A 20,906-nucleotide genomic window follows, 5' to 3' on the forward strand; every position below is an offset into this window, starting at 1 on the left:
GGATTTGGCTCAATTCAAACTGGAGGGCAGCTAGACAAAGTTTGTTTGCACTAACAAGTGCACAGATGGCCTATGCATTTTTAAAACAGGACATTGAAACGTTTTAAATAATGGAGGAGTAGACATGGTGAAAGAGGGAATTTAGTTTTCACTTTTTAACTGACTTTAAAATAATATACAGTAACACTGAAATCACTGATGGTGAACTAATCGATATTTAATATAACTATTAACCAAAGTTTGGAGTAATTAACCAAATAAAATATGTATTAATTTATTACATGGTTTTATTATTAATTATGAATAATTTTGAAATTTCAAACGATCACTGATTTGTGCTATTAAAACTATTTTTGGATAATTACATAATTTGCAGGTCAACCTTTAGTCATCAAAATTTTTAGACCCCTAATTCAAGTCACAGTTGAGTTTCACTCAATCCATCATAAATGGTTTAAATTATTGTGTGTTAAAACCTTGTACTGGTCTTTATTATAGTACAGCTCAATAAGACCATTACACATACATTTACATAAACATTATAAAGTCATTATTATATATAAATACAATTTACAGAACATTCATAAATTTAGATTACCATGGAAATATTAAATTGTGATTATTTCACCAAGTGTTAGTAAAAAACCTGATGAAAATATGACAGTATTATTGATTTCAATGCACTTTAACGACCAGTTTTAAGGCGTTTTGGAAAAGTTATTGGACTCTTTTTGGAATTATGGAATTTGACACCCGTCAGGAAGCAGCAGAGCTTTTTGATTGGTCGTTTCTCAGTGTGAGGAGCTGCAGCAGCGGAGGCCACAGCTGCGCCGGCTGGACACGAGTGGATTAGGAGGAAAACATTGACTATGTCTCAGCTGAGTCTGGATCCACTGCTGAGTGACACCCTGCATGAGGCCATAACACACAATGGCTGACTGGAGAACAGGAACCAGCATCCAAGGTAAATATGTCCTATATCTCACCAACACATCTCCACGGGCTCTTTGCCAAACAAGCACTCAAAGACATGGGTCATGGAGTGAGAACGCAGGGTGACTGAATCAGTGTTTAGATACATACAGATACAGAGAGCGGTGTTATCTCACTCTCACTGGATTTTAATCCTCTGCTGTTCTAACTGATCCTTCATCTGCCTGTTGATCGCTTGTGGGAAAGTTTCGGTTCAGGGACGCCTGAGTGAAAACATCTACTGAGGTCTGACTCATAAACTGATCAGTTTCATCTCTGACAGATAAACAAAGCAGTGAGGCTTCATTCCTCGTAAACAGAGGAGATTCATGCTTATGAAATAATATGCAGATTATTTCCTCAATCAATAGTGAAATGTTCGTCCTGGTTTCTCATAGTCTACGGTCACTGGACTGTCTGACCTGCAGCGCAGAACTTTAGAATATCCGATTACCGTTGCCAAGGAGGTTGTGTTTTCACCCCTCGTCTGTTCGTTTGTTTGTTTGAAAGTAAGAATACACAATAACAACTCAAGGGATTTCCACAAGGATGAGGAACGGTTCAGGGAAAAAAACATTTTCATGCAGATCAAGGAATACGTTTTCACTTTATTTAACATCGTGAGATTTTGGGCAATTTTCCAGGGAATAATTCCTGGATTTTGGCAAAAGAAATCCAGCCAATAAAGGGAACTGACATCTAGGAATGTGTAAAGTTTGGTGCAGCTTGATTGAATTGGCCCAACAGTCCCCTTATATTCATTCAAGTCTTACAGATAAACCAACAAAACAATGCAGGTCATGAAATCATAATCTCTGTTGCAGAACAATGATAATGTTTTTCATTAAGATCTATGCAATATTCCCTGGCAAATTGGGGGAAAAAGCCCTATCTCCCAATTTTTAAGAAAGTGGGGGGGAAGAACCACCTGGATCCGCCCCTTTTGTACGAATCCACATAAAAATGTATTTGGATCTCTCTTGGCCCATGTCCCATTTTACAAGTATTATGGAAATCTGGTTAGCACACAAACAAACAAACCAAGAAACAAGATGAAGGACAGGGGGTGAAAACATAACCTCCATGGTGGCAGTAATAAAATAAAGCTCTCTCTCATGGGGTTTAAGAAGGTGCGACATCCTCGGTCCTTAACCCTCAACTAGAGTAAGGAAAAAAACTCCCCAAAAAAATCCTATTAACTGGGGAAAACAGGAAAAGAACGTGTGTTTGTCTTTATAGACATACGGCATTATCTCGTTCAATCTCACACTCCATCTTTATTTGCATTGCTCTTGTTGCGCTCCTCTCAGAGGGCAGCATTAATTAATCGCTCGTCTGATGACAAGTCTGACCTTACTGCTGAAGGAGGAAGAGGAGAGAGCGGAAGAGATCTTTCCCCTGAGAGTTAAACTACGCAACACTCTCAAGCTCCCAATTATTTTCTCATGCCCCCACACTCAGGGTGGGGCTCTGTAATTTACACACACTTATAGGCTCATGCAGCGCAGGAATTCAAACATTTCCCCACAATAGACGTGACTGATCGTTGATCATTGATCCTGTGTAATCACATATTTAATCGAATCTAAGAAGCCTGTGAAGTCAGGCTGGGAGATGCTGGACGTGCTGACATGGAGAGCACGAAGAAACTGCTTGAAGAGCAAAGTGTTCCCGTCTGTGGCGCCGATCAAAGACGTGAAGGGAGGCGGACGTAGCTGCTCACACATTAGCAGCCTTCATTAAAGCCCTCTGACCTCATTGCCAACCACATCACAGTGAACACAGCAGCGGGAGTTGCTTTTGTCACGTTTTGACGCCATATTCCTCCCAAATCATTTAAAACCAAATATGTCAATACTCTGTAGTGGAGACACATTGCTGACACCTGTGACTGAATCATTTTTCCTCCCTCTCTTTCCCTCTCGTTTGCAGATCTGATGAGCGCGGGTCAGTTTGAACCTCTGCTAATTTCAATCCCGGGGACACCATCTCCTAACCGGCGTCAGATGGCAGGACAGGCTGTTCTCCTAATGAGAAGCGAGATTAAATACACGTCAGCACCAGAAGAGACAGAAAAGGCTGGAAAACAGACAGCGAGAGAGTCTCTGCAGCGAGATCGCAGCTCGGCTTCCCCACAACTGGAATGATAATTGTCGGCTGCGGCGTCTCAGCGAGCAGCGTTTGCTCTTCTTTGTATGCTGACGGCGTCCTTGCAACATTATCCGACCAAACCCGAAGTATAATAATGACCCTTTCCTCACACCTGCTGCATGAATTTTCTTTCAACTCGGGCTTTGTTGCTTAAGTCGAGGAAACAAGAACAATCCTCCTTCCTTATGTCAACGAAAAGTGCCACGGTTTATGTTTCAAAAAGTGCTTTGTGAGCCTATTTTATTGCAAAACCAGAAGAGAGGGTTAACGTATTTATTTGTAATTTAATTTTGTACGTGTGTTTTTGAAGTTATGGTCGATGTTGTTGTTTAAGCGCCACCTATCTGTTAAATACGAGGGTCACAATAGAAGAAGTACGGTAGCCCGAAGCATGCAGAGGCTGTACCAGCAACACAGAATTTACTATTTATAACCTGTTCATTTACCTATTCACTATGACCTGTTAAAGGTAGTGTTGGTCATTTGTTTCTGAAACACTTTTTTTTCTTATTTGATGAAATCTTCCTCCCGTACCGAACAATAAATAACGTTGTGTTGGGGGGGAAAAAAGCGAAAACTCTGGTGTGTGTGGCCGCCACATCAGGACTTTGATCAACATGACCGTATCAAATTATTGGTTGGAAGTTAGCGTGGGAGTCACGGAAAAGTCGTCTTCTAGCTGTGGTCAGACAGTGCACGTTTGTGTTTTGGGGGCGTGGCTTTGACGAGAGGTTGATGGCTGTGTAGCTGTTCCAGGATTACTAACCCTATCTTCAAACAGGTATCCTCCAGTTTTCCTGTCACTGTAACGTCACCATATTAGTTTTTAATCTGTTTGCATGTTACACCACACTTGTGCACACAACAAATCATCTTCTCACTTAACTAACACAAAGAACTATATGGCACTGGGTTCCTTCAGTCACCAGTTTAAAATTAAACTTTGTACTTCCACCTCTTCCTCCTCCTCTCATCATTGCTTGTGTGTATTTACAGTTTTGCTCTCACATTTCACAAAGACGGGTCGATGAAACAAACCTCTCATGTCAGAGCTCTGGTATCTTAGAAGAGGAGGCTGAGCAAACTGTGCATCAGGTGGTAAATATTGTCCAACTCTCAGGAAAAAGGAGGCGTTGTTGCTGGAAGCCGGCCGAGTTCCTGCAGCACGGTGCAGACTGGTATGGAAAATGTTGCCGGCGGGAGGTTGAGCGCTGGTTCAGACCCAACAGGACCAAGTCACAGACAAAACGCAAGCATACAGGTCATGGGCAGAAAACGATACCTCCGTCGATGCAGCTTTTATAAAAGAACAATTGAATCTGAGCCCTTTGAACTGATCCCCCACAAATGTCACAGTTAGTACATGAGACCCAGAGATTTTTCCATCTTCTTTATGTCCTTTTCTCATGTTCCTGGGCGAGGAGGAAACACCCAGCTCTCAGGCAGTAACTCACTCTGCTCTAATACATTATCTGCAGCACAACTGAACACCCACAAATAGGACAGACGTGGCACACACACACGCACAAAGACAAACAGCCACAGGGTGATTCGTAGGTGTGCCAGGTACCTACAGTGTGTACAGCTTGATATGTGATTAACAAACTGTCGTGGTGTGTGTGTGTGTGTGTGTGTGTGTGGGGGGGGGGGGGGGGTTATTTACGTAACTCTGCCTCGGTTGAATCAGGGTCAACAGGAAGAGCTCGCTCTACCTCCTGAACAGCAGATTGGAATATTTCCATTTCATTCACCTATAACGTGCAGATTGTCAATAACGCTCTGAAGAGATTTGTGACACGGCACCGTCTTCTTTTACACGTGAGGTTAAAAGATTGTGGTTGTGCTACTGTCATGGCTGATGATGTTACTCTGTTGGTCCACCACTCTGGTCCAGAATGATATAGCTCAACTTAGCACAACATTTTGTTCAGAAATTCATGTTTCCCAGAGGCTGAATCCCTTCTACCTGCCCCAGACATTTCTCCCATTTGTGGTTTTAAGTGAAATTTATCAAAAACATTGAAATTGTTGATTCATTGACATAAAATCTGGCAAACACACATCATGCAAATGTCAGGATGATCCATTATTACCAGGATCCCTCAACCTTTAATGTCTCTCAATCATCAGGTCAGAAAATGGCACTCCCCTCAGCTCTACTTTGTTTATAGTCCGTATTACCACATATTAGCATTTATGGTTGTCAACTCATCTAATAGATGATTTTACATCTTCAGGCCTCTGAAAAGTAAACAAAGGAAGTTAGAATGGCACTCGGTGAAGTCCGTACCTATTTAGATCTGCACCTTACAATAACCAAACCGGTAGAAAACCATAGTCTTATTGGTGGTGGTAACGAGCCAAAACAGTTGGGAACCACTGTTACAGATCGACAATTTCTCAGTAGATTTTGTATATTTTTTCCATGTATTGATGTTTCTCTTCCCATTCTGAGGTATATATCAGACATGTTTCCATCAAGCCTCACCAAAGAAATGATTTATGTTCCACTCACTGAAGATAAGATTCTGGTTTGGATAAGATGGATGTGGTGAGATGAAGGTAACATGTCAGGAAAAGAGCTCATTTGGTTCAATTTTCTTTTATACAATCCAGTGTGTTAATTGTATCCTTGCATACATTGAAAATAGTCTTTTCAAAGTAATGTAAATATCTGAAAAATAATCATTCAGCTATAGGCTATATAAATAATACAGTACAGTTCAATTATCAAACTTAGAGCTGCCTCTTGCTGTTGGCGTTTTGTTGTTCACTCTCAGTGTGAGTTATCTGATCGTTCTCTTTGTAAAACACCACACAGATAGAAATATCCTGTCAGATAACTGAATCTGGGATTGAAACACATGTTCTATTTCTGGACTGGATTTAAACCTCAGAGACAAAAATCTTTTCATCTGATCAGTTCTTCTTCTTTGTGAATACAATCTCCAGACGTCTGATAAACGTCATCAGCAGAGACAGTAGAAAAGACTCTCAGTGACACATGAGGATAAAAAAAAAATTAGATTTTAGATTCTCGACATCAATCATATATCAAGGTAACCTTCAGTGAGACAGAGTAGAAAGAGTTGGGAGGTGGAAGGAGCTATTCTTCTGTTTTTACTCCTGTTTTATCTCCGCTCTTCTTTCTTTCTTTTATTTGTTCTTAATTTTTGATTTAAATGTCAGCAGAGGTGCTTTTGTTAGGGTTTACTAAACAACACCAAAATAAAACCCTCACCTATTAAAGTGTCTTTAGATTAAATTATAGTCACATTAAGCATCAAATTTCATACAGATGAAAAAGACTCATTAAAACTGGGGAAAGGACAAAAAGCTCATTTCCATTATAGAACCAAACTGCTGAGAACACTCTGCTTTGTAACGAGGATACTTCAGAAGTGTAACAGTACATTGGACGAGACGTCTCACACAATCTCTATACAGTAAACACAACTGCAAACGCCACAATGACGACATCCATTACCAACATCTGTTGTCGCTCACTTCCGATGTGATTGTGTTTAAGTTGTGTCTCATTTGCTTTTACATTCCTGTTGTCTGTTAGTTGCACTTGAGTGAAACGTGAGACACCGTATTATGAGGCCTGGCATGATAAAAAAATATGAATAAAGTTGAACTAAATCCAAGAATTTAAATAAAATTCGTATCGAGAATTACGACGAGTATCAGGGCCACTTAATTAAGACAATAAAGTTGTAATATTTCAAGAATAAAGTCGTAATTTTACAAGTACACGAGTTCTCCTTGTTGCTTATTTGCTACAAAAATAAATGTTTCTATATTTTTATAGTATAACTACTTTTTTCTCATCAAATTACAACTTTATTCTCGAAATAATATGACCTTTTCTTGAAATCTCAGAACCTTTTTTTTTTCTTTCAATATGGTGCTATACAAAATAACAAGGAAATTGAAAATCCTGGGTTTGATGTCCTACGTTTCATGTTATATTTTACGTTCGACCCTCCGTCCAACATCCCAGGACTCTTCATTTGATGTGTGAATCTTTGCCGCCTGTGTGATGTTGGAAATGTCACTGACAGAGATGTGATGCGTGAGTCTGGACAGTCGGGATGATTAAGAGGATCTGGAGCCTCTGTGAAGTACAGAAGAGTAAAAGCTGCAGGGACACACAAAGCGTACTTCACTGTGGTCTCACTTCCAAATACATGGATCCATCCAGTCTGTCGATTTAATGAAAAACTAAACTACACTGTTATTTCTGTGCACAGAGCATATCTGTGATAATGTCTGAGAAGTCTTTGTGTTTGTCACTACTATGGAAAAGCCTGTTCATCACACGGACAAAGCAATTTGTGTCTCACTGCGCTTTTCTTCCCCCAAAACAAACAGATACTGTTGCTGGTTCATGTAAACAGGCAGCTCTTCTTCTTCTTCCTCCTCCTCCTCCTCAGACCGGTTTGACACCAACAAAGCCACGCGCCTGTGCTGTCACAAACACCACACTCCCATAGTTCCCATTCCTTCACGTGGGCCGACCGGCTTACTGTCTGTCAACCCACAGTTTCTCCAGGCAAGTCACATGGCTGTCAGTCTGTCAGAGTCAGACACGCCGGCATCAGGAGGTAAACATGCAAAGAATTACAAGTTATTTTCTGGAAAAGCACAAGAAAACCTGGGTTTGATACAGGAGATTAAATCCAAACTTGCTATTTAAGCATATTGGTGAAATTCTTTTGGATTTTGTTGCACTTAAACAGCAGCACATTTTTTCCGATTTAGTTTTCAGCCGACACAATCAATACAAAGGCCGAACCACAGCATTAAAGATGAAACCCTGTGGTTTTCTGTTCACGTAGCAGGAGCAGAGGACGTAATTGGAGAAGGAAATTAGAGACAAGGGCACCAGCGAGGACACGGACACGCCTAGGTGACACGTCACCTGGAAAATCAGCCTGATCACATTCTCAGTAGTGTGACACACACAATCACGCCAGGTTTTCTGACATGTCACAAGGTTTTCTGAGCTTCAGACTGATGTTTTGATAGAAGCTTGCTGCGGTTTCACCTGAAACCTTGTGAGCAATAACAATGAAACTCCTACATGTGCTTCTCCTTCTCCTTATGTAACAATTAAACAGATTTAGACAAACACAGACTGCTGCTGTGTAGCTACAGTGTATGGGGGCTGTGAGGAGGATCAACACAGTGCGGCAGCTACTGAGTCAAATGTCCTGGAGAGGCCGAGACAAAGTGTTCGATCTTTGACTCCTGGACTTTGATAGTGTGTAAACATCCTCCAGGCCGCCGGTCAGGTCTGGTTTGTCTTTTAATGTTTTAAAAGTAGACAAACAGAAGAGAGAACTCATTGTGAAACAGGCCCCAGGGAGGAGCTGCATATTATAGTTACAAGTTCATCATGTGTAACTTCATAATTAGTGTGTGTATGTGTGTGTATGTGTGTGTGTGTGTGTGTGTGTACTCATTTGTTACATCTGTAGGACCTTTTCCAGAATAAACACTGACCTTGTCAGGACCAGTAGACCTAATGGGGACCAAAGCCTGGTCCTAGTGAGGTCCTGGGTAATGATAGTGGTAAGATGTGAATTGTGGTTAGGTTAACGTTAAGGTTAGGTATGAATTGGTCATGGTTAAGGTTAGAGATCAGGTTGGGATTAGGCTGTTAACAATGAATGAGAGTCAATGACATGTCCTCATAAGGATAGATGCGCAAAACTGTGTGTGTGTTTGTGTGTGTGTGCGTGGATGTGCGTGGGCGTGTTTTTGTGTGTGTGCTTGTGTGTTTTCCAGGGATTTGAACTTCCTTACCCTTTGGACAATGAGCTCACACCCAAACGTTTCATTCTCGCAGCAGTGGCGCCACCTAGTGACTCTCTCTGTTTAATAAGGTCTGATGCATTTCTGCTGTTCACCACTGGAGGTCCCAACCAGTCTGTTTATAGAAAAATCCTCACGTCACTATCCAGTATATTCCACTCTCTTGGTATAAACTGTTGTATGACCAACAAATGTACTTTATAAAATAATAATAATAATGATAATAGTAGTATTTAAATTCTAAGGTTACAATGTGCTTTACAATATACATGGGAACATTTATTGTATCTTCCCTGTTTGCAGTTCGCACACGACAAAGTCTGAAATCAAACATCTGCAGAGATTATCTGAAGATCAATCTGAGATGAGATGTAATCTGAGATGTAAATCATCTAATTGTCCATCATGAGTGTGCGTTGGTTTCCTGACTGTGGGTCTTTTTAGTCGAGTGGCCCGTAAAGCTTTGACTGTCTGCCTGCTGGAAGACATCTGGGCTGCAGGAGCAGGATTACCTCTCTGTGTGTCTGATGTAGGGTGCAGAGCTTGAGTGGGTGATGAAAGTCTTTGTTTCAACTTGAAAATGCTCAGGAGGAAGAGGAGGGGCAGGAGGAGGAGGAGGAAGATGATCCTCCCATTCCCATGAAGAGGAAGAGGAAGGTGGGTAACAAGGGTTTTCTTATATCAACTCTCGTTACTCCTTTGGGACTGAGGATATGTAAAATGGCTGGTGGTTATTTACTGTGTGTAAGGATAAACAAAAAGTCAGAATTGGCTCTGCCCATGTTTTACAAATTGTGTCTGGCTTCACTCCCCAGTGCTAAAAGAAAATAAAAGTGGCAGGAACAAAGAACACGTTTAGTTCTTCTTCAGTAAGTACCTGCTGTTTAATAATCTATTGAAATTTCTACTAATATTCAGATTTACATGCCAAATGAAATACAAAGTACTTTCCAATAAACTGAGGCTCAGGGTGTAAATAATCTGAATCTACTTGAACTGTGGAAAAAATATTAAGCGTTTATTCATTTATTTTCTAGAAAAAAATATAAATTACCTAAGAAATCATCACATCAGTTGAGGCATATGATTGTTAGCTGTAGCTTTAATAAATCAAGTCAAATATTTGCCCTCATTAAAATGAACAGGATTCTATTTCTTCTTCTTCTTTCTCCAGGCGGTCGAGTCGTGGTTGAAGAGTTCCGCTCACCGAGGATCACCTGGTCAGCGCCATGAACCTGAAGCTGGGGCCGGCACTCAGACTCTGTGCCCACATCAACTCTCTGAAAGATGCATGTTTCATGTCGGTGAACTCATTTACTCTGGACTCTTTATCACTCTGGAATGTGAATTGTGTTCCCTTGTTTTTTCAGTTTTTCTCTTTTGTGTTTTTGGAGAACTGTGGACTTTTGGTATTTAGTTTCGTGAAGGACATGGAAATGGTTCCTACAAATCTTTGTATCATTTCTAAACAAGAGAACAACTTCAAATAGACATTGTTACACAAAAGATTTACAGAACAGATGTTTGCCTAATATCGTGATTTTTACATTTAACATCAGCAAACAGTTAAATTAAATATGAAAACTAACTGATGACAATGTAGTTTATTATTATTATTACTATTATAGTATTGTCATAATTAATATATAAATAAGACCAAATGTAAAAAAAATTAAGAAACATTGTTTGTTTCTGTTGCTGTGTTGTGAATAGTAGGACACTAATTGAATCACACTGATTTGTTTCACTCCAACACTGTGTTAATTGATCAGGGCCATGAATCCTGTATCTATATTCAGAAAGACAGAGGTAGATGTTACTGTACTAGTTAGATTTATTCACAAGATTTTACATATTTACAACATTCACATCATTAAAATATTTATAATATTGTCCAAAGGGGGAACGGGTGAGGGGGGCGGGGGCAAGGAGGGAAGGAGTGGGTGTGGTAAGAATGGGTGAAGGGAAAAGGCTGAGACGTTTCAGTACAAACGTCTAATCATCGCTCTCTTCTTTGAGCACTGATTCGCCTTTTTCTCCTTCTCCACCTCTTCTCTCTGCTCCAGCTCATCTCGGCCTCCACCTTTCTGCAGCTCAGTCCCATAGTTGGAGTCGTCTCCTCCTGCTTCACCTCCAGCCCCGACTCTTCCTATGCTCCTTTTCGTTTGTAGTGCGCAAGCCCGGGCAGCCGATGTAGGGAGTTCTCCTTTTTTTGGTTTCGCATGTGATGAGCTGGTCCTTGTTAATGAGCTTAACCAACAGCCTCCTCTGTCCGACCTCCAGCAGGTTGACCGGCCCCTTCAGAGCCTGGTTTTCCTCGTCGACCTCCACCTCTCTGCTCCAGCTTGTCTCAGGCTGAGATGACTCCTGCTGCAGACTTGCCTCCATACTCTTGGACTTGGCCTGACAGTCAGTGAGCTCGGCCATGCAGTCAATGTAGGCCCTGAGTTGAGCACGCCGTTTCTTGATCTCCTTCTTTATTAGACCATCTTTGTCTTTTAGCTGGTGTTCCAGCTGCTCCATCTGCTCCTTCAGAGCCTGGATCTCCTGCTCCTTCTCCTTCTCCACCTCCACCATTCTGCTCCAGCTTTTCTCAGGCTGAGGTGGCTCCTGGTGCAGACTTGCCTCTATACTCTTGGACTTGGCCTGACACTCAGTGAGCTCGGCCATGCATTCAATGTAGGCCCTCAAGCAAGCACGCCGTTTCGTGGTCTCTTTCTTTATGACACCATCTTTGTCATTCAACTGATGTTGCAGCTGCTCCACCTGCTCCTTCAGAGCCTGGATCTCCTTCTCCTTCTCCTTCTCCTTCTCCTTCTCCTTCTCCACCTCCACCTCTCTGCTCCAGCTTGTCTCAGGCTGAGGTGGCTCCTGGTGCATACTTGCCTCCATACTCCTAGCCTTGGCCTGACACTCAGTGAGCTCGGCCATGCAGTCAATGTAGGCCCTGAGGCGAGCACGCCGTTTCTTGATCTCCTTCTTTATGACACCATCCTTGTCTTTTAGCTGGTGTTCCTGCTGCTCCACCTGCTCCATCAGAGACAAGTTTCCATTTTTAAGAGCCATAATCTCCCTGTTGGCTCGGAGGAGTTCGGCTCTGAGGCTCGACACACTGTCTGGTTGCTGCATGGTTAGCAACAGAGAGCAGATCTATTTGTTGATGAAGCTCTTGGAACAGTTGATGCTCTATATCTCTTATCTGCTCAGTAGTTTGTTATCTTTATGTTTGTTTGTGGTCGTCGAGGATCGTTCTCACAAGAAGTTTCCGTTCTCGTCTGGATCTTGACGTTTGTCTGCAGGTGACAGGATGAAATAGTGTGTAAGATTTAGGTGAAATTGATCTATTGACAAACATTCAATATAAAACAATTGACACAGAGAGAGAGAGAGACACAGAGAGAGACCCAGAGAGAGACACGCAGAGAGAAGGAGAGAGAGGGACTGGCTGGTTTAAGCGAGAGTGAGACATACAGAGACACCCAGAGAGAGAGAGAGAGAGAGAGAGAGAGAGAGAGAGAGAGAGAGAGAGAGAGAGAGAGAGAGAGAGAGTAAGAGAGAGAGAGAGAGAGAGAGAGAGAGAGAGAGAGAGAGAGACTCCCCTCCCCTCCTGCTATGTGTGTGTATCTGGTTGCCATGGAAACTCAACTGAATGCACCTGTTCTCTCCCCGTTCACTCTGAGTGCAGAACTCAAACAACTATAATTCAAAAACTATAAGTCCTACCTGTGAAGTTCAGATATATTTGGGATTTGTGAGAGTAAAAAAATGGGACCGTGGGAGTGAGTTATGCGAGTTGATGCTCCTTCCAGAAAGGTTTTCTCTGAAATAACATTAGACCCAATGGAGAGGAATTGTTTTTTCCTTAAAGGAGCTACACACCTCATGTATTGTGCTCCTAGCATTAGATTAAGCTCCCGTCAACTTGTCCTTAAACACATTCAAACTCCCCATAAACCAATTAAAACTCACCAGGAAAAAAAAGCATTTTTTGAAATAAATGACTGAAAACTTCCCTCATCAATCGCCATGGCAACCAGATGCTTTGATATGAATTTGAATCTGAATTTGATTGGCAGTGATGGCAGTTGTTTTTTTTTGACTTTGTCTTAAATACTATTGTTAAATACCAAGATTAATCTCCCCACTGTTACAAAAATCACATCGTTTGGTAGAATAAGATGTGAAATGTGAAAATATCCTGGTGCTAAAGATGTTTTTTCCACAATGCCTCGCTCTGCCTGGCCTAGGCGACCTAACGCTACTTAGCATCACGCTATCACGTATCACTCATTCATTTAAATAGCAACATAAAATGACAAGAATACCACAGGAATCAAAGATAAGCAGCAGAAAACACAAAACAAGCCAGCAACAATATTCCCACATTTGTTATAAAAGCAACAGAAACCAGCAAAGAAAACAGCACATTATCAATATTTAACAGCAGCAGGTAACAGCAGCAACTTCATATTATACAGTGGTTTCATTTCAAACTTAAATTATGAGCCTGAATTGTATCGGTTAGAATGCTGGGTAAATACAGAGAGAGCGTGAGACATGACTTACCTCAGTCAAGGTCAGAGTGCAATAGAAACTGTCTTAAACTTTAACAGTATTTAAGGCAATCAACAGCCAATCAGAGGTCTCCTATCAAAATTGTCCAATCAGATTCGTCCTGTTGTCACAACAACAATGGAGGTATTGAGGGAGTGTCCCTGTCAATCAAAATCAGCTTCTATTTCAAATCTTAACATCTGGTTGCTATGGTGATGAAAACACCTACTGATGAGGAAGTTTTGCGATCATTTATTTCAGAATATACTTTTGTTCTTACTAAGATATTTTGATGACTATATTTGATTTACATTTGAAATAATAATGTTATGAATAATAACTGAATATTATATAATGTTATTTAATGCTATTTAATTATATGTTTAAAACTCTTGAAAGCTCACTAACTGAATGCACCTGTTCTCTCCCCACTGGGAAGAGACAAATCTAAACTCTGAGTGCAGCACTCAAACAACTATAATTCAAAAACTAGAAGTCCTATCTGTGAAATAAAGACACCGTGAGAATCCCTAGACTTTGCCGAACACACCGATATATTTGGAATTTTTGAGAGTAAAAAAATGGGACCGTGGGAGGGAGTTATGCGAGTTGATGCTCCTTCCAGAAAGGTTTTCTCTGAAATAACATTAGACCCAATGGAGAGGAATTGTTTTTTCCTTAAAGGAGCTACACACCTCATGTATTGTGCTCCTAGCATTAGCTTAAGCTCCCGTCAACTTGTCCTTAGACACATTCAAACTCCCCATAAACCAATTAAAACTCACTAGGAAAAAAAAGCATTTTTTGAAATAAATGACTGGGAAAACTTCCCTCATCAATCACCATGGCAACCAGATGCTTTGATATGAATTTGAATCTGAATTTGATTGGCAGTGATGGCAGTTGTTTTTTTTTTACTTCGTCTTAAATACTATCATTAAATACCAAGATTAATCTCCCCACTGTTACAAAAATCACATCGTTTGGTAGAATAAGATGTGAAATGTGAAAATATCCTGGTGCTAAAGATGTTTTTTCCACAATGCCTCGCTTTGCCTGGCCTAGGCGACCTAACGCTACTTAGCATCACGCTATCACGTATCACTCATTCATTTAAATAGCAACATAAAATGACAAGAATACCACAGGAATCAAAGATAAGCAGCAGAATTCACAAAACAAGCCAGCAACAATATTCCCACATTTGTTATAAAAGCAACAGAAACCAGCACAGAAAACAGCACATTATCAATATTTAACAGCAGCAGGTAACAGCAGCAACTTCATATTATACAGTGGTTTCATTTCAAACTTAAATTATGAGCCTGAATTGTATCAGTTAGAATGCTGGGTAAATACAGAGAGAGCGTGAGACATGACTTACCTCAGCCAAGGTCAGAGTGCAATAGCAACTGTCTTAAACCTTAACAGTATTTAAGGCAATCAACAGCCAATCAGAGGTCTCCTATCAAAATTGTCCAATCAGATTTGTCCTGTTGTCACAACAACAATGGAGGTATTGAGGGAGTGTCCCTGTCAATCAAAATCAGCTTCTATTTCAAATCTTAACATCTGGTTGCTATGGTGATGAAAACACCTACTGATGAGGAAGTTTTGCGATCATTTATTTCAGAATATACTTTTTTTCTGACTAAGATATTTTGATGACTATATTTGATTTACATTTGAAAACAATCCAGATTATTGCTAATAACCCTCTGTTGATTTCCCTTGATTGTCTTTTGACTGTCTCACTGTAGCATCCTACAAGACAAACACAAGCCCATCTGGCAAAATAAAACATGGCTGCCTGTTGGCATAATGAGTGTGAGACCAACCTTGACCTGAAAACCCTGGCATCCATCCTTCATGTCAAGCGAGCGTCCACCCTGATGAATGTGTCAGTGAACAAGAGTGAGGCTGAGCTCCTGCCAGCTCCACAGGCGCTGTTCCATTGCAGACCATGACCTCTGACCTTCCTGTGCAAAGAGAAAATACCCTCAGGGAATGTAAAAGTTAAACACTATATCAACGTCAAACCTATCACTGTCACTGGGAGCCAACCTGACTTCATATTTCTAAAAACCTTTTCCTCAGCTTTGTGTTTGGAGTTTGAAAAGATTTCACACACATTCAGAATTTCCTCATGTAGTGTGAAATCCACAACAGACAATATAAGATCATTGTAAACTCAAATTTACAATTTACAATAAAACAGTGACACCAGTGGTGGAGAAAGTATTGTTGTTGTTTTTTTTAACTTTAGTGAAAAGAGAAATACTGCAGTATTTTCACTGTTAAAAGTGAAAATGAATCACTCTGAAACAAAAATACTTAGAAATAATCTACATTTTTTATCAAAAGTAAAAATATTCATATTGCATACATTTGAATTGTTTAAATCTACATTTAAATCTAAAGGGACTGTTGCGCCTTGGCAGAGTCACATGTCACACTGAGTGCCATTAGGTCTGAAATCATTTGCTTACATTAGCCCCCAAATAGCAAGTGATCCTACCACACCAAATAATGTGAGGACGTAGTATGTTTAACCTTATTTGCAGCATCACGCAGCCTCAGGCCTCATCCTCACCTTGCTCACTGGAGAAGTGAAACTGTGAACTGACCGGACAGCTCTCTCATTGAATGGTGTGTACCCCCCATGCATAAATTCAATCTTGCCAGCAGAATTCAAATCTTTCTCAAATTGATGTGTAAGACTACACACACACACACACACACACACACACACACACACACACACACACACCCAATAGCACACACATTGAATCTATCATGGGGTCGCAGCTCGTGAAACGCAATCAACAGCAGGAAGGAAAGGCAATTTCAGGCTTCAATGACAAGAACACTTGTCTGTGTTTCAGTGTCATTCCTGCTTAGGGTGAATGGACAAGTCTGTGTGTGTGTGTGTGTGTGTGTGTGTGTGTGTGTGTGTCCTCATCTCATGCATGTGTGGACGCAGGCATGTCTCATTTCTCCTGATTTACACCACTCCCTACCTGTTTCCATCATTTCCTCCTGTCATTTATTGAAAGCACATGTTGCCGGTGTCTATGCATCGATACACTGTCAAACTTTACCGAAATAATCTTTGCTGTCACATGTGTTTAATATTTCTTTTTAAATTTAGTTCCCTACTGATTCTTATTCGGTAACTTGCACAATAGGAAATTTACCTCAAAAACAGTCTAGAGTAATAAGAGGCTCCATCATGTTTAGGTTCATGACAACTGAGGGAACTCACTCTGCTAATGAAGACCATTTAATATAGTCAAGAGCTACAGAACAAGCAGATGAATGGACCTTCAGCTGAGATGGTTTTGTCAGAAATAAGAAATAATCACAGACAGTTTGCTCCATGTTCAACAGTGTGTGATTATGACACACACAGAATAAACACACAATCTGTGACAGAGCGTTGTTACATCACACACACGCACCAGAGCAGGACACAGATGACACAGATGCATTGGTTCTGCTGATGTATGCGAGACGACCTGAGTGTGTGAGGCGGTGCAGGATTGTGTGTGTCACTGAATGTGAAGGGTGGGCAATGTTTGTTAGATATCAAATGTGTGTGTGTGTGTGTGGTGTGTGTGTGGTGTGTGTCCTGTAAGATAGAGATGTTTAATTGAGTTAGAGGATCCAGCTCCAATCCTGGATTAAAGCTCATCTCTCTGTGTTTATCTCCCAATGGACTATCTGAGAGGCAACAGAGGGGTTTGACCCAGTTAGATACACACACGCGCACACACACACACACATGCAAACCAGCAAAAAACATTACACAGACAAATGTCCCAAAACAACAACATCAAATAATAAAGAAATCTGTGTGTATCGCTGCTTTGGTGATAGAGACGAAAGTACCAGGTGTCCAGTCAGCAGGGAACAATTGATGATTGTGAGTGTGTGTGTGTGTGTGTGTGTGTGTGTGTGTGTGTGTGTGTGTGTGTGTGTGTGTGTGTGTGCGTGTGCACGTGCATGAAAAGTTTGTGAATCAATCTGATACCTACACCACAGGCTCAGTGATGCATGCTCCTGTAACATCTGCACTGCAGCAGTTGCAATATCATCAATACCTGGTCGAATAAGCCATGATGCTCCTAATGAACTGGCTAATGGAGACAAGCATCACACTGTGCCAGAGATCCATCTGTTTTTATGAGGAAGCAAGAAGCCATAACAACTTTAATCACGAGGATCTGTGGGGAGGTCTCACATTAGCAAGACTCTTATTAAACATTAGCGGAGGAATAGAAGAGAAATATTCAAACAAGCTGAGATGCATGTGCCAAAAAACTTCAGAATCGTCCTGCCAGAGTAACTTTTCGGAGATACGGCTCTGCTCGTTACAGCTGCATGTGTTTTTCCGCCCTGGAAGTGAGGGTCAGATTCTCCGAGGTTCATAGAAATGCAGCTCTGAGTTCTGCAGCACCGGATTGAGACTGTGAGAGATTTCGAGAGAAAAGTCCATCTTTTCCTTCTCTCTTTTCAGGGATCGTGTGTTCGTTCACTCCACCTCTCCAGCTCGCTCTCTCTGCCTCGCTGAGCTTGGAGGGGCAGTCCAGAAATATACAAGAAATACTTCAGAAAAATACCAGAGAAATTGACAACAAAAAAACAAAAGTTTACTAAAAGATATGAGAAAAAAATTCTTAAAAACCAGAAATGCCCTGCTCTGTTCAGCTTCATACAGTTCATATAACAAATTAAACTACACATGCTACACACACTCACACTGGGGGAGGGGGGTAGAGAGGTCATCACCAGGGAATCTGTACCTAAACTGGAATTTATGTATTTATTTATTTCAAAGACGCACCTCAGAAAAAGGGCCCTTTCTCTACGAAGTGTCCTTCCATGAGTGATGTGTGCATGTGCCGGTTCCTGATCGTGGCTGAAGCTGTGGCACTTGAGTGCTTGTTTTGAGCCTCGGGGTCGACCCAGGGGCCTCAATAACAACTTGGGTACATTCTTTTTATCCTCCCGGGGCATATGACGTACAATAAAGGTGAAATGATGTCGTCCACTTGAAGCCTTCAAGTCGCAGCCAAACAGAGGAAAATTGCTGTGGGGTTCAGGGGTGGAGGAGGTGGGAGGAGCACGACAAGCATGTTTTCACTCTCCACTGACACCGGAAGACATGCATGACTGGGCAAGATGGGAAATTGTTGTTTTATTTATACAGAGAGCAAAGTTCAAGTGGCTGAATTCCACTATCAAGTACATTACATCTTACGATTAATTAATGACCGACTGTTGTATGAGGTTTATTGACCTAAAATCATCTCCAGATTCCTTTCATTTAAATGCCAATGAGAATTAAAGGAGACCTGAAGATTACCTCCCCCCCCCCACACACACACACAAATTTCTTCCAATCCTTGTTTCCTGCCTCCAGACCCCGCCCCACTCCTTTTATGAATGCTAATATGTTATGTAACAATGGTCCGAGCACACATGCTTTGAATTATTTCTCAGGCCTCCACTATAATAACACTTCAATATTTTTATAGCCTTCTACTATTAAATGGAGCCCCCATGACTGACCCTGGGCTGCGGAAAAATAAGCAGCCCTGCTGTCTACCCCTTCGCCGTTACTCAACTCCTCAGGAGGAGCTCGGGTCTTTGCGTTTTGATGGTAAAACAGAGGCAGTTGGCACATACAAAATAAAAGAAAGACTGAGAGAGAGACTGATGGGGTCAGGAGGAAGAGGATGGATGGAGAGCAGGGTTGAGAGGCTCTAAAAACAGATGCTCCCTTGACTGGTCCTGTCTCCCCACATTAGTGCAGTGTACTCTCTCCTCCTCTGTCATCCCTCCCTCTTCTGACCTTTTCTCTTCCATCTTCCATCTCTTTCATCTCTCTGATGCTGCCAATTTCTTTGCTCAAAACCATCCTGAAGCTCTCAGCGAGCCGTCCCGCTCTGGACTATGAAGAAAAGGAAAGTATCACACAGTGTTTTTGAAACATGCTCACAAAATAATCTATGCTCATCTTTTTAAGTTTTCCTGCATTTTCAAATGCCTGTCCCAGTCCTGACTGCCCCCCCCCCCCCCCCCGTCCTGGATGTTTCTCCAGCCACTTGATTCTCTTTTTTTATTGTCTCATGAATAATTTAGTTATTAACTTCACCACTGCTCCTGCACATCTCAGGCCCTGAGGTCAGTATTTGATCCATATTAGCACGTCTTGATGGCTGTAGAGCCCCCTGACTGCTCCTCTAGTGACACCATGAGGTTGATGTTTTTTTGACAGAATCGTCTTCATGGAATTTCCTACAGACTTTCTTTGTACTTTTGTGATCGTGTGAGCATTCTGCCGTTAACGTTTAGCTCAAACCACAACTGTGACTGGGAACAGCCTCACAGAGCCACTAACACAGTACATCTTGTCTGTCTACATGTGTTTCCTGCTTGCATGCAAAGACTCACAATAGAACACAATAGTAACAGGAGCATAATTATATGTTTACTGTATATGACTGTATATAGTAAACTGTTTGACTGAAAGAAGATCTGACAAGGATCAAAACATTGTCTATTTAAATAGTGATCTCTGTGATGTTAAGTACATAGACCTCAAAATCCCTTTTATGTGAAACAATCTCTGGAAATCATGACTGGATGCTCATTGTTCAGATGTTGTTTATAATAATAACATGACTTATCATAGTTCTATTGATCCTGAAAGAGGAAAACGTAATATTTCAGGTCAAAGGTCAGGGTCAAGTTTGGAAGATTAGAATATGTTGTGCATTTCTTGAACAGGAGATGGGATTGAGCCTCAGTCCCTAATTTAAAAGACAGCTGTTCCGTGTCATTGCAACACACACACACACACACACACACACACACACACACACACACACACACACACACACACACACACACACACACACACACACACAGTGACAACAAGACATGCATGACTCACACAGTTCGAGGGACATGCAACAGCAACATTTACGGCCGCCACAGACTGTATGATAAGGGCAAACACTGAAGATGAATGTATGTCTATGTGTGTGTGTGTGTGTGTGTGTGTGTGTGTGTGTGTGTGTGTGTGTGTGTGTGTGTGTGTGTGTGTGTGTGTGTGTGTGTGTGTGTGTGTGTGTGTGTGTGTGTGTGTGTGTGTGTCACATGTGCTGAGTGTCTGGAGGCAGTCGCGCTGTTTTGCATCACCTCAGCCAATCCAAACATTTCCACAGCTGCTGTTTTAAACTAACAACCGCCTCTGTTTTCCACACCTTTGTCTGCATGTTTGTGTGATTCAAGAAATATTTGCAAGACGTTGGAGATGTGGTTTCACTGTGTGTGCTGTTAATGAACATGGAGACACAAGCTCTTTTCTGAGGTGTCTCTGTGTGTTGATCCTGTCG

General features: G+C 41.4%; 1 long non-coding RNA gene across 2 annotated transcripts; it reads left to right on the plus strand.

The window, feature by feature from the left end:
- Positions 1 to 7: 7 nt before the first annotated feature.
- Positions 8 to 4,082, plus strand: LOC117775455. Of its 2 annotated transcripts, XR_004616266.1 has the most exons (3): positions 8 to 964; positions 2,905 to 3,675; positions 3,728 to 4,082. It is a non-coding gene; the product is annotated as an uncharacterized LOC117775455 (long non-coding RNA). The 2 variants fall into 2 exon arrangements; XR_004616265.1 differs by having other exon boundaries at positions 2,905 to 4,079.
- The last annotated feature ends 16,824 nt before the right edge of the window (positions 4,083 to 20,906 follow it).

This window comes from Hippoglossus hippoglossus, chromosome 15 (assembly GCF_009819705.1).
Source record: "Hippoglossus hippoglossus isolate fHipHip1 chromosome 15, fHipHip1.pri, whole genome shotgun sequence".
Lineage (NCBI taxonomy): Eukaryota > Metazoa > Chordata > Actinopteri > Pleuronectiformes > Pleuronectidae > Hippoglossus > Hippoglossus hippoglossus.